This window comes from Lathyrus oleraceus, chromosome 5 (genome assembly GCF_024323335.1).
Source record: "Lathyrus oleraceus cultivar Zhongwan6 chromosome 5, CAAS_Psat_ZW6_1.0, whole genome shotgun sequence".
In the NCBI taxonomy this organism is placed as follows: Eukaryota; Viridiplantae; Streptophyta; class Magnoliopsida; order Fabales; family Fabaceae; genus Lathyrus; species Lathyrus oleraceus.
The window spans coordinates 122199124-122215104 of record NC_066583.1 but is presented as its reverse complement, the minus strand read 5'-3'; the positions used below and the strand labels follow the sequence as shown (position 1 = coordinate 122215104).

Genomic DNA, 15981 nt, shown 5'->3' with positions numbered 1-15981 from the left:
CCCAGGGGAAGAGAAAAATGGTAAGGAAGTCAGTTATGCAAGGGGAAGGTATTAGCACCCCTTGTAACACCCATTTTTATAACCCAAAATACTTAACATATAATCAGAGTGAATAAGTACGCATATAAACAAAAGGGCGTCACATCGACGTTTTCAAAAACTAAAAGCTTTCAAAAACCAACATCATTCATCATCAATATACAATACACCTGGTCATTTAAAATAACACATTTCAATTATCATGAATATTCAAGAATATGCGTTCGCAGCGGAAAATAATGAATACTCATGTATTTCATAAAATGATCCATGTCCCATATCATAATCATCTCTCAATAATCTCCTAAAGATAAAATAAAACCATATCCAGAATATTTGGCACTACGGCCTCTCAAACAGCAAATGCAATTAAACATGTTCACAAGTAATAACATAATACATATCCAAATAAGACATGAGTTCAATATTACTAATCTACCCCGTGTTACATAACCAGAGCATTGACTCACTACCTAGTCTCTAAAACAAAACACGGAAACTCTCTGGCTAAATCTCGAGTGAGCTACCGTCGACTTACTTCAGCAATACTACTCTTGAATATCTGCACGATGCCCATGTAAAGGCAACATTCAAACAGAAGGGTGAGAATTCAAATCATTATGAAGAAGTATAATAAAGCACAATGGTTAAATCAACAGTTAACGGAATTCATCACACCTTGTATAACCATGTAAATATTACTAACCAACATTTATTTCACATGTTTCAAGCATACATCAAAACTCAAGGAGTATAATATTAAAATCCAATGCTATATTCTCAAATATACACATAACTATAATTATCACATAATCACATATTTTACCAAGTTGTGTATCCAAACATCACCAACTCAATTACCATATCTCATACACACATAACAATCACACCAATGCATATATTCAAATATCACATAACTCTAATGTGACTCAATGCAAGACATGTGACTCTATGCATGTGGTACCGCAATGTGAACCCAACGTTTCACCGCTTTCCGATTCAATATCTAGAATCCAAGCCACGCTTCCGATCCGGACAAGATCAAAGTCACTACGTCTATTTCCAATTAAGGATCAACGTCTGCTACGCATATTTCCATTCAAGGATCAACGTCTATTACCATGTGAACCCACAGTTTCACCGCTTCCACCATAAAGCCGACCATGCCATGAATGAATGTACAAATACCAACAACATATGCAATTAAGATCATCTCTACTATCTTAACATTCCACATATCACCATAATTCCACTCTATGAATTATCCACCAATGGTACATATACACATTCATAACAAATACACTACTCACATATATAAACTAATTATCAAATACGCACACTTAGATTTCATTTCAAAATGATTACAACATTTAATATCCTCAATTTTCCCTTTTCAACAGCAAGTAACCGGTTAACGTATTTTGGGTAACCCGTTACTCAGTTTAACAGAATTCAATTCCTAGGCAGATTTTTAACTAAGTAACCCGTTAACGCTTTTAGAGTAACCCGTTACCCTGAAAACAGAATACAATTCTGGGCAGATTTTTAACTAAGTAACCCGTTAACGCTTTTAGAGTAACCCGTTACCCTGAAAACAGAATACAATTCTGGGCAGATTTTTAACTAAGTAACCCGTTAACGCTTTAGAGTAACCCGTTACCCTGAAAACAGAATACAATTCTGGACAGATTTTTAACTAAGTAACCTGTTAACGCTTTTAGAGTAACCAGTTACCCTGAAAACAGAATACAATTCTGGGCAGATTTTTAACTAAGTAACCCGTTAACGCTTTTAGAGTAACCCGCTACCCTGAAAATAGAATACAATTCTGGGCAGATTTTTAACTAAGTAACCCGTTAACGCTTTTAGAGTAACCCGTTACTCAGTTTACATAATTCAATATTGGGCAGATTTTTAACATGGTAACCGGTTAACGCTTTTAGAGTAACCGGTTACTCAGTAAACAAAATTAAATTCCTGGCTCATGTTTCGTATGTAATCGGTTAACACCTTTGGGGTAACCGGTTACTCAGCCTAAAACTGGAATTTTTCTTAACGTTACCTGTACTGTAATGGAATTTAATAAAACAAGTGGCTTCTCAATCTATCACTCAATTCCATCCATATACCCAACTCAAAACGAATTTACTCATCACAAATCAAAGATTACTCATCAAACCTAACAATTTCAAACAATCATACAAAATTAGGGATTTTAACCTAAACATAATTCTACCCATTGACTCAATTATACTAACCCATAATAATAAGGATTCTCCCCCCTACCTCTTCAATTTTCTAGAAACCTTAGCTTCTCTCTTGTTCTTCCCCTCTTCTCCTTACTTTTCCTCTTTTCTTTCTCTGTTGCCGTCAATGATCAAATGAATCCTACTTCTCACTCTCCTTACATCTTACTATTCTAGTATTATATTTGGGCTTAAAGAATGATACCTCTAATTTAATTATTAGGCCCAATAAGACCTAGTACTATAATATCTCTATTTAGTTCAAATAAATTAAACCAACACAGTATACACACCAAGTTAATTAATATAATCAATTATTATACTACCTAACAACCAATTAGTTAATTAACACTCCAAATAAATAAAATAAAATATAATAATAATAATAATATAAGAAATAAATACTAAAATTGGGTTGTTACAACTCTCCCCCACTTAAAAGATTTTCGGCCTCGAAAATACCTCAAACGAATAACTCTGTATATGATTCCTTCATTTTATCCTCGAGTTCCCAAGTAAGCCGTTGGCGACTCTGCCCCATATCACTTTCACCAAAGCAATCTCCTTACCACGAAGCTTCTTCTCTGCCCCATAACACTCTCTCCCGATTTGTACCAGCACAAAGGAGTTCTACACCTTCTACCATAAAGAGCCTCAAAAGGTGCCATTCCAATACTCGAATGGAAACTGTTGTTATACGTAAACTCGATCAAAGGCAAGAAACTATCCCAATTTCCTCCTTGTTCCAAAACACAAGACCTCAAAAGATCTTCAAGTGACTGAATAGTCCTCTCCGTTTGACCATCAGTTTTCGGATGATATGCCTGTTGGTGTAAGCCCTAGAGGCCAATACCTTTTGGTACTTGTATCGAATTATTTATTAATTATAAAAGGCATTTTCTTTATTATGGTTGATTAATAAAGTCCCTGGAATAGATAGTCAGTTTAATGTATTAAGTGTGACTTAATCATGAGAACACATTAAACATAAGGACACTATTCTTAAAGTATCCGTAGTCGAGCTTTAGTGTGAAGTGGGATAACATTAAAGCATTAAGACTATTATGTTTGTAGACTGATGATCACATCTCATGGATCATGGATAAAGAGTTATCAAATCTTAAACATAGGTATGAATATTAGGAGTAATATTTATACCGGATTGACCCGTTATGAGAATACTATATAGAAAGTTATGCAAAGTGTCATAAGTTATTCTCATGGTGATAATAGTGTATTCCACTCTTCGACCTGAAACCACTATGGATCCTAGATGTAGAGTCGAGTGCTTTATTGCTGATCCAACGTTGTCCGTAACTGGATAACCATAAAGACAGTTGATGGGTACTCCACGAAGCATGCTGAGGGACATGAGTGACCTAGATGGAATTTGCCCATCCTGCATAACAGGATAAATGTCTATGGGCCCAATATTGAACTGGACAAGGATGACACGGTCTATGCCTTGTGTTTAATATAGACATAAGGGCAAAAGGGTAATTATACACATAAGTATTATCACAGAAGGTTTTGTCAGATCACATGACATTTTCGTGTCTTGAGTAGCAGTGATGTGTTGCTAGATACCGCTCACTGTTTATTATGTTAAATGCGTGATTTAATATAATTGTCAACGTCACGAAAACCTACAGGGTCACACACAAAGGACGAATTGATGAGATATAGAGTAACTAAGGAATACCGTAAGGTACGGTGCCCTTAAGTGAATTATAGAACATCGTATGGTACGGTGTACTTGAGTAGAATACGAAATATGGTAAGGTACCATGAGCTTAAGTGATTTTGGGCATATTATAATATATGGGCCAAAATACACTTAAGTGGGCTTTTAGCTTGAAGCCCACACAAGTGGTTCTATAAATAGAACCCTTGTGCAGAAGCATTCATTGCGGTTGCATTTTCGTTTTCTCTCTTTCTCTCTCTCTCTCTCACTCAAAGCCTTCATTTGTACCAGCTAGCACTGAGATTGAAGGAATCCGTTCGTGTGGACTGAGTAGAGACGTTGTCATCGTTCAACGTTCGTGATCACTCCGTGGATCTACATCAAAGGTTTTGATCATCACAAGAGATCTGCACCAAAGGTTTCAATCGTCACAAGAGGTAAATATTCTATCACTGATCATGACCATTCGTAAGGATCTCTAAAGGAGAAAATTTTAATTTCCGCTGCGTTTTGGATCGCAATTCTCCTTCAATGCCGAACTCAAACGCAACTTCGTACCCAAAGCACTTTGCAAACCTTCCCAAAATCTCGAAGTGAACCTCGGATCCCTATCCGAAACAATACTCGACGGAATACCATGCAAACACACAATCCTCTCGATGTACAACTTAGCAAGTCTCTCCATCAAATAATCCATCCTCATCGGAATAAAATGAGCACATTTCGTCAACCTGTCCACAACGACCCAAATCGCCTCACAATTACTCGATGTTCTCGGCAAACCCGAAACAAAATCCATAGATATACTATCCCACTTCCACTCGGGAATAGATAACGGTTGCATCTAACCAGACGACTTTTGATGTTCAATCTTTGACTTTTAACAAGTCAAACATGAATACACAAATTCCGCTACATCCTTCTTCATACCTTGCCACCAAAACATCTTCCTCAAGTCTTGATACATTTTAGTAGCACCAGGATGAATACTCAGACCTCTTCTATGCCCTTCCTCAAGAATCCTCTTTCTCAAATCCGCAACATCCGAAACACAAACTCGATCACGATACCTCATGATACCATTCTCATCAATCCTAAAGTCACCACCTTTGCCTTGATTAATCAATGCCATAACATCGACTAATTTCAAATCTGACTTCTGACCTTCTCTAATCTCGTCAAGAATGCCACACGTAAGCTTCAACATACCAAGCTTAACACACGAAGACGTCGCTTCACAAACCAAACTCAAATCTCTAAATTGCTCCAACAATTCAAACTCTCGAATCATCAACCTAGACATGTGCAACGACTTCCTACTCAATGCATTGGCTACAATATTCGCCTTTCCCGGATGGTAATTCAAACCAAAATCATAATCCTTCAAGAATTCCAACCATCTTCTTTGCCTCATGTTCAATTCTTTCTGATCGAACAAGTACTTCAAACTCTTGTGATCACTAAACACATCAAATCTCGATTCAAACAAATATTGTCTCCAAAGCTTCAACACAAACACTACGACGGCCAACTCTAAATCATGCGTCGGATAATTCCTCTCATGAACTTTAAGTTGCCTTGAAGCATAAGCTACCACTTACCCTTTTTGCATCAAAACACCTCCCAAACCTAACAAAGAAGCATCACAATACACAACGAAAGGTTCTAACGGATCCGGTAAAATCAAAATAGGAGCTGTAGTCAATCTTCTCTTAAGCTCTTGAAAATTCGCTTCACACTGCGAAGTCCAAATGAAAGCTTGACCTTTCCTAGTCAACTGCGTCAACGGTAACGACAACTTAGAAAATCCTTCAATGAACTTCCTATAATAACCAGCCAAACCAAGGAAACTTCGAATCTCAGCAACAGACTTAGGAGCTTCCCATTGAGATACAGCTTCAATCTTCGTAGGATCCACAGAAATACCACCACTCGAAATCACATGCCCAAGAAAACTTACTTCACTCAACCAAAATTCACATTTAGAGAGTTTATCAAACAACTTCTTCTCTTTCAACACCGATAACACAACCTTCAAATGCTCGGCATGATCCTCTTTACTCTTAGAATAAATCAATATATCATCGATGAACACAACAATAAACTTATCCAGATAATCATGAAAAATTCTATTCATATACTCCATAAATACACCAGGTGCATTAGTCACACCAAAAGGCATCACGGAGTACTCGTAGTGGCCATACCTTGTCCGAAAAGCAGTCTTTTGAATATCCTCAGCCTTTACACGAATCTGATGATACCCAGACCTCAAATCAATCTTGCTAAACACACAAGCTCCAACCAGCTGATCCATCAGATCGTCAATCCTCGGAAGTGGATATTTGTTCTTAACCGTCACTTTGTTCAGTTGTCTATAATCAACACATAATCTCATAGAACCTTCTTTCTTCTTGACCAACAGAACAGGTGCACCCCACGACGACACACTAGGACGAATAAACCTCTTCTCAAGCAAGTCTTCAAGTTGACTCTCCAACTCTTTCAACTCAGAAGCAGACATTCTATAGGGAGCCATCGATACAGGACTAGTTCCAGGAACTAAATCAATCGAAAACTCAACCTCACATTCCGACGGTAAATCACTTATATCTTCAGGAAATACCTCCGCAAACTCATAAATTATTGGCAATTCTTCAATTGTCCTCTTCTCACAAATATCCAAAGTTGCCAACAACATAAACAACTCGGCACCATCTTGCACCGATTCATCAACTTGCTTAGCAGACACAAACTAATCTTCCTTAGCACCAACCCCAGGAAAAATAACCGTCTTCTCAAAACAATTGATATACACTCGATTAAATTCTAACAAATTCATACCCAAAATCATATCAAGCTGCTCTAAAGGAAGAAAAACTAAATCAATTCCAAAATCCCTACCAAAGATACTCAACGGACAATTCAGACACACATAAGAAGTAGAAATAGAACCCATAGCAGGTGTATCAATAACCATACTTCTACGCATATCAGATAATATAAGATTCAATCTCTTAGCACAATCCAAAGAAATGAAAGAATGTGTTGCACCGGTATCAATAATGGCAATCAAAGGGGTACCATTAATAAAGCACGTACCTTGGATTAGCCTATCATCGGTAGTGGCCTCCGCACCAGACAATGCAAACACTTTTCCCTTCGCTTGCTCCTTCTTCGGCTTATCACCTTTGGTACTAATGTGACCTTTCTCACCACAATTGAAACAAGTTACACTCGAACCAACTCCACACTTGTTTGCTCTGTGACCACTCTTGCCACACTTGAAACACGTCACAGAATCCTTACCACAATCAACAACACGATAACCTTCAACGCCACATTTGAAACACTTAAGTGGAGTAGAAGATCCTCCCCCACTTGGCTTCTTGCCAAAACCAGACTGTCTCCTCTTGTCATCATACGGTTTCCCACGATCCTGGTTTTCCCCCTTCAAACTCTTGTAGAAAGAAGCACTTTCCCTACTATCCTCATCATAAATTCGACTCTTGTTAACCAACTCCACAAAACGAGTAATCTGTTGGTAACCGATGGCCTTCTTGATATCATGTCTCAAGCCATTCACAAACTTCAAGCATTTAGATCTCTCAGTATTAGCAGTATTGTAATGAGGACAATACTTGATAAGCTCCTGAAATCTAGCAGCATATTCAGCAACAATACCATTTCCTTGCTTCAATTCAAGGAACTCCACCTCTTTCTTCCCACGACAATCTTCTGGAAAATAGTTCTCCAAGAAGACATCACGGAAAAGAGCCCAAGTAACCTCAATGATGTCTTCTTCAAACCTCTGAAAAGTGTTATTCCACCAATCTTCAACTTCCTTCTCAAGCATATGAGTACCAAACTGCACTTTTTGAGCATCAGTACAGTTCATCACTCTGAAGATCTTCTCAATTTCCTTCAGCCAAGCTTGAGCTTTATCAAGTTCATGCTCACCCTCAAAGACAGGAGGATTGTTCCTCTGGAATCTCACCAAAGCACGGAACTCATCATCATCTCCATTTCGGTTACCAACATTCACTTGAGGGATCTGACCAATGGAGTCAGCCAACATCCTCAGCACCTCAGCAATGGCATCATCATTCCTGCCTACAACCATCGTCCTAAACAGCCCGAACAACCAGACAAACAGTATCGATCGTGTCAGATACACAAATCAAATACAACAGGATTGGAAAACATTAACGGCTATTGACCAACTGGTCGACCATGCTCTGATACCACTAATGTACCACCCCTTTTTATACCCCAAAATACTTAACATATAAACAGAGTGAATAAGTACGCATATAAACAAAAGGGCGTCACATCTACGTTTTCAAAAACTAAAAGCTTTCAAAAACCAACATCATTCATCATCAATATACAATACACTTGGTCATTTAAAATAACACATTTCAATTATCATGAATATTCAAGAATATGCGTTCGCAGCGGAAAATAATGAATACTCATGTATTTCATAAAATGATCCATGTCCCATACCATGATCATCTCTCAATAATCTCCTAAAGATAAAATAAAACCATATCCAGAATATTTGGCACTACGGCCTCTCAAACAGCAAATGCAATTAAACATGTTCACAAGTAATAACATAATACATATCCAAATAAGACATGAGTTCAATACTACTAATCTACCCCGTGTTACATAACCAGAGCATTGACTCACTACCTAGTCTCTAAAACAAAACACGGAAACTCTCCGGCTAAATCTCGAGTGAGCTACCGTCCACTTACTTCAGCAATACTACTCTTGAATATCTGCACGATGCCCATGTAAAGGCAACATTCAAACAGAAGGGTGAGAATTCAAATCATTATGAAGAAGTATAATAAAGCACAATGGTTAAATCAACAATTAACGGAATTCATCACACCTTGTATAACCATGTAAATATTACTAACCAACATTTATTTCACATGTTTCAAGCATACATCAAAACTCAAGGAGTATAATATTAAAATCCAATGCTATATTCTCAAATATACACATAACTATAATTATCACATAATCACATATTTTACCAAGTTGTGTATCCAAACATCACCAACTCAATTACCATATCTCATACACACATAACAATCACACCAATGCATATATTCAAATATCATATAACTCTAATGTGACTCAATGCAAGACATGTGACTTTATGCATGTGGTACCGCAATGTGAACCCAACGTTTCACCGCTTTCCGATTCAATATCTAGAATCCAAGCCACGCTTCCGATCCGGACAAGATCAAAGTCACTACGTCTATTTCCAATTAAGGTTCAACGTCTGCTACGCATATTTCCATTCAAGGATCAACGTCTATTACCATGTGAACCCACAGTTTCACCGCTTCCACCATAAAGCCGACCATGCCATGAATGAATGTACAAATACCAACAACATATGCAATTAAGATCATCTCTACCATCTTAACATTCCACATATCACCATAATTCCACTCTATGAATTATCCACCAATGGTACATATACACATTCATAACAAATACACTACTCACATATATAAACTAATTATAAAATACGCACACTTAGATTTCATTTCAAAATGATTACAGCATTTAAAATCCTCAATTTTCCCTTTTCAATAACAAGTAACCGGTTAACGTATTTTGGGTAACCCGTTACTCAGTTTAACAGAATTCAATTCCTAGGCAGATTTTTAACTAAGTAACCCGTTAACGCTTTTAGAGTAACCCGTTACCCTGAAAACAGATTACAATTTTGGGCAGATTTTTAACTAAGTAACCCGTTAACGCTTTTAGAGCAATCCGTTACCCTGAAAACAGAATACAATTCTGGGCAGATTTTTAACTAAGTAACTCGTTAACGCTTTTAGAGTAACCTGTTACCCTGAAAACAGAATACAATTCTGGGCAGATTTTTAACTAAGTAACCCGCTAACGCTTTTAGAGTAACCCGTTACCCTGAAAACAGAATACAATTCTGGGCAGATTTTTAACTAAGTAACCCGTTAACGCTTTTAGAGTAACCCGTTACTCAGTTTACATAATTCAATATTGGGCAGATTTTTAACATGGTAACCGGTTAACGCTTTTAGAGTAACCGGTTACTCAGTAAACAAAATTAAATTCCTGGCTCATGTTTCGCATGTAATCGGTTAACACCTTTGGGGTAACCGGTTACTCAGCCTAAAACTGGAATTTTTCTTAACGTTACCTGTACTGTAATGGAATTTAATAAAACAAGTGGCTTCTCAATCTATCACTCAATTCCATCCATATACCCAACTCAAAACGAATTTACTCATCACAAATCAAAGATTACTCATCAAACCTAACAATTTCAAACAACCATACAAAATTAGGGATTTTAACCTAAACATACTTCCACCCATTGACCCAATTATACTAACCCATAATAATAATGATTCTCCCCCTTACCTCTTCAATTTTCCGGAAACCTTAGCTTCTCTCTTGTTCTTCCCCTCTTCTCCTTACTTTTCCTCTTTTCTTTCTCTGTTGCCGTCAATGATCAAATGAATCCTACTTCTCACTCTCCTTACATCTTACTATTCTAGTATTATATTTGGGCTTAAAGAATGATACCTCTAATTTAATTATTAGGCCCAATAAGACCTAATATTATAATATCTCTATTTAGTTCAAATAAATTAAACCAACACAGTATACACACCAAGTTAATTAATATAATCAATTACTATACTACCTAACAACCAATTAATTAATTAACACTCCAAATAAATAAAATAAAATATAATGATAATAATATAAGAAATAAATACTAAAATTGGGTTGTTACACCCCTCACATCCGTTGTACTTAATGGGAACCGTTTTGATTGTTCTTCACTCGAATGAGTGTTCTATCTAAAGGTTACTCACAAAAGAATAAAGAGAAAAGGAAAGAAATAAATAGAGTGCTCGGTGAGGATTAGGGCCCTCATGCCTACGTATCCTTATAGTGCAATAAGGATTTTAGAGCTCCATAGTTCATGGAACTAATGGTGGGATATGAAAGAAGAGTGATAAAGGTATAGTTTGAACCAAATGATAATTTAGTTTGAACACATATGATAGGTATATCTGAACCAACGAGGAAACCTAGTATCAAGCCAAAACAAAGGGTACCATGACATCAAGCCAAAAATGATGGGTAAACTGGCATCAAGCCAAAGATATAGGTAAAATGACATCAAGCCAAAAATAAATGGTATTGGTTCATAGGATGGACACTGGTTATTTTCCCGCAATGTGTATGGAGCTCAAAGAAATAATGTATTTGGCTCAAAGAGAAAGAATATCACATGGGTGAATGATGGGTAGAAGTTATTGAATGAAGGAAGTGAATAGTGAATAATGGAAAATAAATGGAATGATAGAGAGAAATAATTAAGGGGAAGAATTGAATGGTTTGATAGTAGTGACATAAAGGTATAATTTGGAAACAAAGAATAATGGTATTGTTGAAATTCATAAAGGAATGAAATTTGAACCACGAAGGAAAGCATGCATATTGACTAAAAAGAAAGGAATTAAGTGTTTGACATCAAGACAAACATCTCTTGGTACAAATGTGGACACTGGTTATTTGTCCTAAAAAGGTATAGATAGAATCCAAAGAAAAACAGTATGTCACTAAGATGAATGGTTTAATTATTGAAGATAGATGATGTGGATCATAAAAGATATAGATGATTCCCTAAGGCAGAAGAAAGAATAAATATGAATGTTAAAGGAGGATAAATAATTAGGATGCTCGCCAAGGTTTCGAATCCTTGTGCTTATGTATTCTCATCGTGCAATGAGAAAGTCAGAGCTTCGTAGTTTATGGAACTAATGTGGAACAAGGACAACAAGAGATTTGATAAAACATGCTTAAGAGTATAATTTGGCACCAAAAGACAATGGTATTGCAAGAACCCTTAAAGGTTAATAAACTTTGAACCAAAGAGGAAACACGCATCAAGCCAGAAAATAAAGGAATTAAGTATTTGGCATCAAGACAAACATCTCTTGGTTCACAAGGTAGGCACTGGTTATTTGCCCTAAAAGGGTATGAATGGAGTCCAAAGAAAAATGATATTTGGTCTAAGGAAAAAGTATATCATTGTAGGGAAACGGGAAATCTGAAACCAAGAGATAATTGTATTATTAATCCATGAAGAAATAAACTTTGAACCAAAGAGTAAAACATACATATTGGTCGAAAAAGAAAGGAATGAAATGTTTGGCATCAAGACAAACAACTCTCGATTCACATGATGAACACTGGTTATTTGCCTAAGAATCATGGAATCCAAAGGGAAAGGGTATTTGGTTCCAAATAGAAAACAATACAATACAGTTGAGGGATGGTAATGATAGATGCATAAGACTTGGCAGTCATTTGATTTGAACCACATTAAAGTCTATGAACGAAGGCAAATAATTTGAATAGCTAGGGCATACGCCCCATACACAAAGTTACTCTAGACAAGGGTAGGAGAGACTCCTTCACATCATTCTTCGTTGCTTAAGGATCATGGCATGTGATACTCATCATAACTGGAACACTGCCGAAGAAGACCCTCCTTGTTGCTCCTTATGATGAAGTCTTTCTCTGAAGAAGAAGACTTGACAATCATTTGATTCGAATTATACTAAAGTCTATGAACGAAGACGAATACTTTGAATAGCTAGGGCCTACTCCCCATACACAAAGATACTCTAGACAAGGATAGGAAAGACTCCCTCTCATCATTCTTCGTTGCTTAAGGCTCATGGCACACAACTTGAATCAAGATTGACAAGTGTTGATGCTCCTTTGCTAATTGATCTTGCTGAATGTAATGTTGTTTATGAATAAAATACTTGACAATCATTTGATTCTAATTGTACTAAAGTCTATGAACGAAGGTAAATACTTTGAATTGCTAAGTCCTATGCCCCGTACGCAAAGGTACTATAGACAAGGGTATGAGAGACCCCCTCTCATCATTCTTCACTGCTTAAGGCTCATGGAACACAACTTAAATTAAGCGTGACAAGTGTTTCTACACCTTTGCTATGCTTGAACTGAAGTCCACTCTGTCTACAATATGAAGGCCTTGTACTGACTTGAAGTCTTGAACTCTTTATCTTGAATATTAAGGTCTTGAGCTCATGAGGTCCAGTACAACTTGAACACAAGGGACTTGTCCTATCAAGTGATCAAACGTTTTTTGATCACTTGAACATGCTTGGCGAATTGAGCATAATACAAAGGATTTGGTTGATCAAAGTAAACTTTGATCAACACATAATTAGTGGGAAATGATCAATTGAATTATATACAACCTAATGAATGGATCATTCAAATTAAATCAAATGATTCTATATAACCCTAACTAGGCGAACATACAATTGTTAGGGTGCAATCAATCAAATAAGTAAAATCACTAATTACATGGGAAATACATGATTAAAATGATCAAATAAACCTAAATAAACCGTAAGCTAAGGGAGCATGATGACATGAACTTTCTAAACCCTAAGGATAAAATGGTCATTATCTACAATTTCGGTTAACATTGAATAACTTTCTAACAATTAAAATCTAACTAATTCTAACAAAATCTAATCATGTTATCTAATAAATCAGCCTAAATCTAATATCTAGTTATGCACAATTTGATTAATATTGAGTTAACAATTAAACCTAATTAGAATCAATTAAAACTAAATTAAATATAACTAAATCTAGACATATTATATGATAAAGAATTAGACTATTCTGAAATTAAACTAAACTAACATGGGATCATACACAAAACTTGTAGAAAAATTAGCAATTAAAAACAATAAAAAATAAATAAATAATAACATGGGTACAGACAGCAAGGCCAGGGTATAAACAGAAAGGGCGCATGGGCCCCAAACAGAGTCCAACTCATCTTAACACATACAGCTAGGGGGTATGCTAATGAAGACAAGGCAATGTTCAGTAAAATGCAAATAGGTCCAAACACACAAGCCCACACGAAAATCAACATGTGCAATTGGAATGGATAAGGTTGAAGTTGACATGGAAATGAGTCATCAATAACTAGAACTAATAAACTAAAAGTAATAAAATGCACATGCAAAACATGTTGAAGAACTCAAAACTAAACTATGGAACACGTCATCTCCCTTCTCTCTCAGTCCTCCCTCCGTCGCGTCGGAGGCCATCTCCGGCGACAGAGACACTCCTTAAACTCAATCGAGAACATCACCTAAACCATTTCTATGCCCTGAATCCAAAAATGATAATGGAAACTCCTAATTCTTCTTGAACTATTCAAATCGAATGGAAAACGTGAAGAACCATAACTAAGAGATTTCAAATTAAATCAAAACAGAGGGGAATCAAGCCACTCCACCTTGGGGCTTTGATTCCCCTCATGGAGGGCTACATAGTGGTAACTTTTATTTTATAAAACGATGAAAAGAAGAATGGAGACCTACAGGATAATACATTGGCTTCTGGTACAATCTTGAAACTCTTCTTTGTGTTCTCTTTGTTCGCGTGTCTTCTCTTTGTCTTCTCCTTCTTCTTCTGTTACGTGCCTTCGATTCTCTTCTTCTATGCGTGTGTTGTGGTTCTGAAGTGAGAGAATTGTTTATATGGTGATAAATATGGATTGACGAGTATTCTTGAGAGGAGTGAAGAGGATGATGATTGTTCTGTGAAGAATGAGTGAGGAATATGATTCTTTTTGCAGTGATTGAGAATTTTTATGTGAGTTCAGAAAAGTGAAAGAATCAGAGGGTGATGAAGGTGATAAAATGTGAATGAGATGATTTTTGAAATCTCAAGAAAAGTGAGAAAATTCCTGAGATTGCTGAAAGGTGAGTTGAGAAGACGATTTTGTTTTCAGTGATTGAGAATTTTTGTGTGAGTAAGAAAAGTGAGAGAGTGAATGTTGTAGTGATGCTTTTATACACAATCTCAATTATTTTATGTTGTTTGCTTTCTATTACAGGTAGTTAGGAAGTTAGGAAATAATTATTTAGTTGGATAATGATCAGTTAGAACGTTGTTAGTTTAATGGTGAGTGTAAATGAAGAAGGAAGTTAGAGGATTTTGTTTAGAACTGAGTTATAGTGCATTTAGCTTTTTCTTGCAGGCTAAGACTGGTTTTTATTTTTCCTCTGTTTGGACAATGACGCAGGGTCTTGAATTCAATGGCTTGCTTGTGGAATCATGTTTTTTCTATTACAGTTATGCAGGTTGTCATTGGCCATGAAGTGTATGATGGATTCAAACTCGGCTTGGATTTGCAGGGATGTTTACATGTTTGGACTTGGATTAGTTATGAAGCTTGGAGATTGTCAGTGAAAAATACAGGGCTTTGGATTTGGCTATTGGAGTATATGAACTTTGTAGTTGGTTTATTGAATACATTGAATATATGAAATATGTATGGAATTTGTATAAACATGGTTGTAATGGTTGAATATATGTACTTGGAATTGAATGATGGTCTAATGTAAATGTTTGGAAGTTGGCTTAAAAATGGTTTAACATGGCTATTGATTGAAATGAAAAATGGCTTAAAATGGAAAAAAGTTCATGTAGGTCCAATTGTTCGGCTGTTTGGTGGTCTGACTAGGTCATGGACCTGGTTTCTTGGTCTAAATGGTGGTCTGACCCTAGAAATGGACTAAGTCTTATAGTCATGAAGAAAACCAATGAAACAATGATTTAGTAATGAAATATTGTAGAAGGAACAAAAATAGGTGTTAGGGGGTCAAGGGACGGTCAGTTGACTTTGGTCATTTGGTTGATCAAAAAGTCAACCATTAATCAAAAATCAATTGTCAACCAAAAGTCAACTATAGTAAATTTGGCCAAAAATGTAATTTTTTGTACGGACATGAACACCTTTGTAATGCAATGAACATTATATGAAAGGAATGAGGTTTGTATTGACTGTATTGATGAATATGGCATGGTATGAAATTGAATTGTGGATTGGGTTGAATGGACTAG

General features: G+C 36.3%; 2 long non-coding RNA genes across 2 annotated transcripts; one reads left to right on the top strand and one right to left on the bottom strand.

The window, feature by feature from the left end:
* Positions 1 to 8374: 8374 nt before the first annotated feature.
* Positions 8375 to 15216, bottom strand: LOC127088195 (uncharacterized). The gene is made up of 2 exons (XR_007790144.1): positions 14454 to 15216; positions 8375 to 8759 (listed from the first exon to the last, which is right to left on the bottom strand). It is a non-coding gene; the product is annotated as an uncharacterized LOC127088195 (long non-coding RNA).
* On the top strand, positions 13868 to 15477 carry LOC127088194 (uncharacterized). The gene is made up of 2 exons (XR_007790143.1): positions 13868 to 14474; positions 15211 to 15477. It is a non-coding gene; the product is annotated as an uncharacterized LOC127088194 (long non-coding RNA).
* Positions 15478 to 15981: the final 504 nt, after the last annotated feature.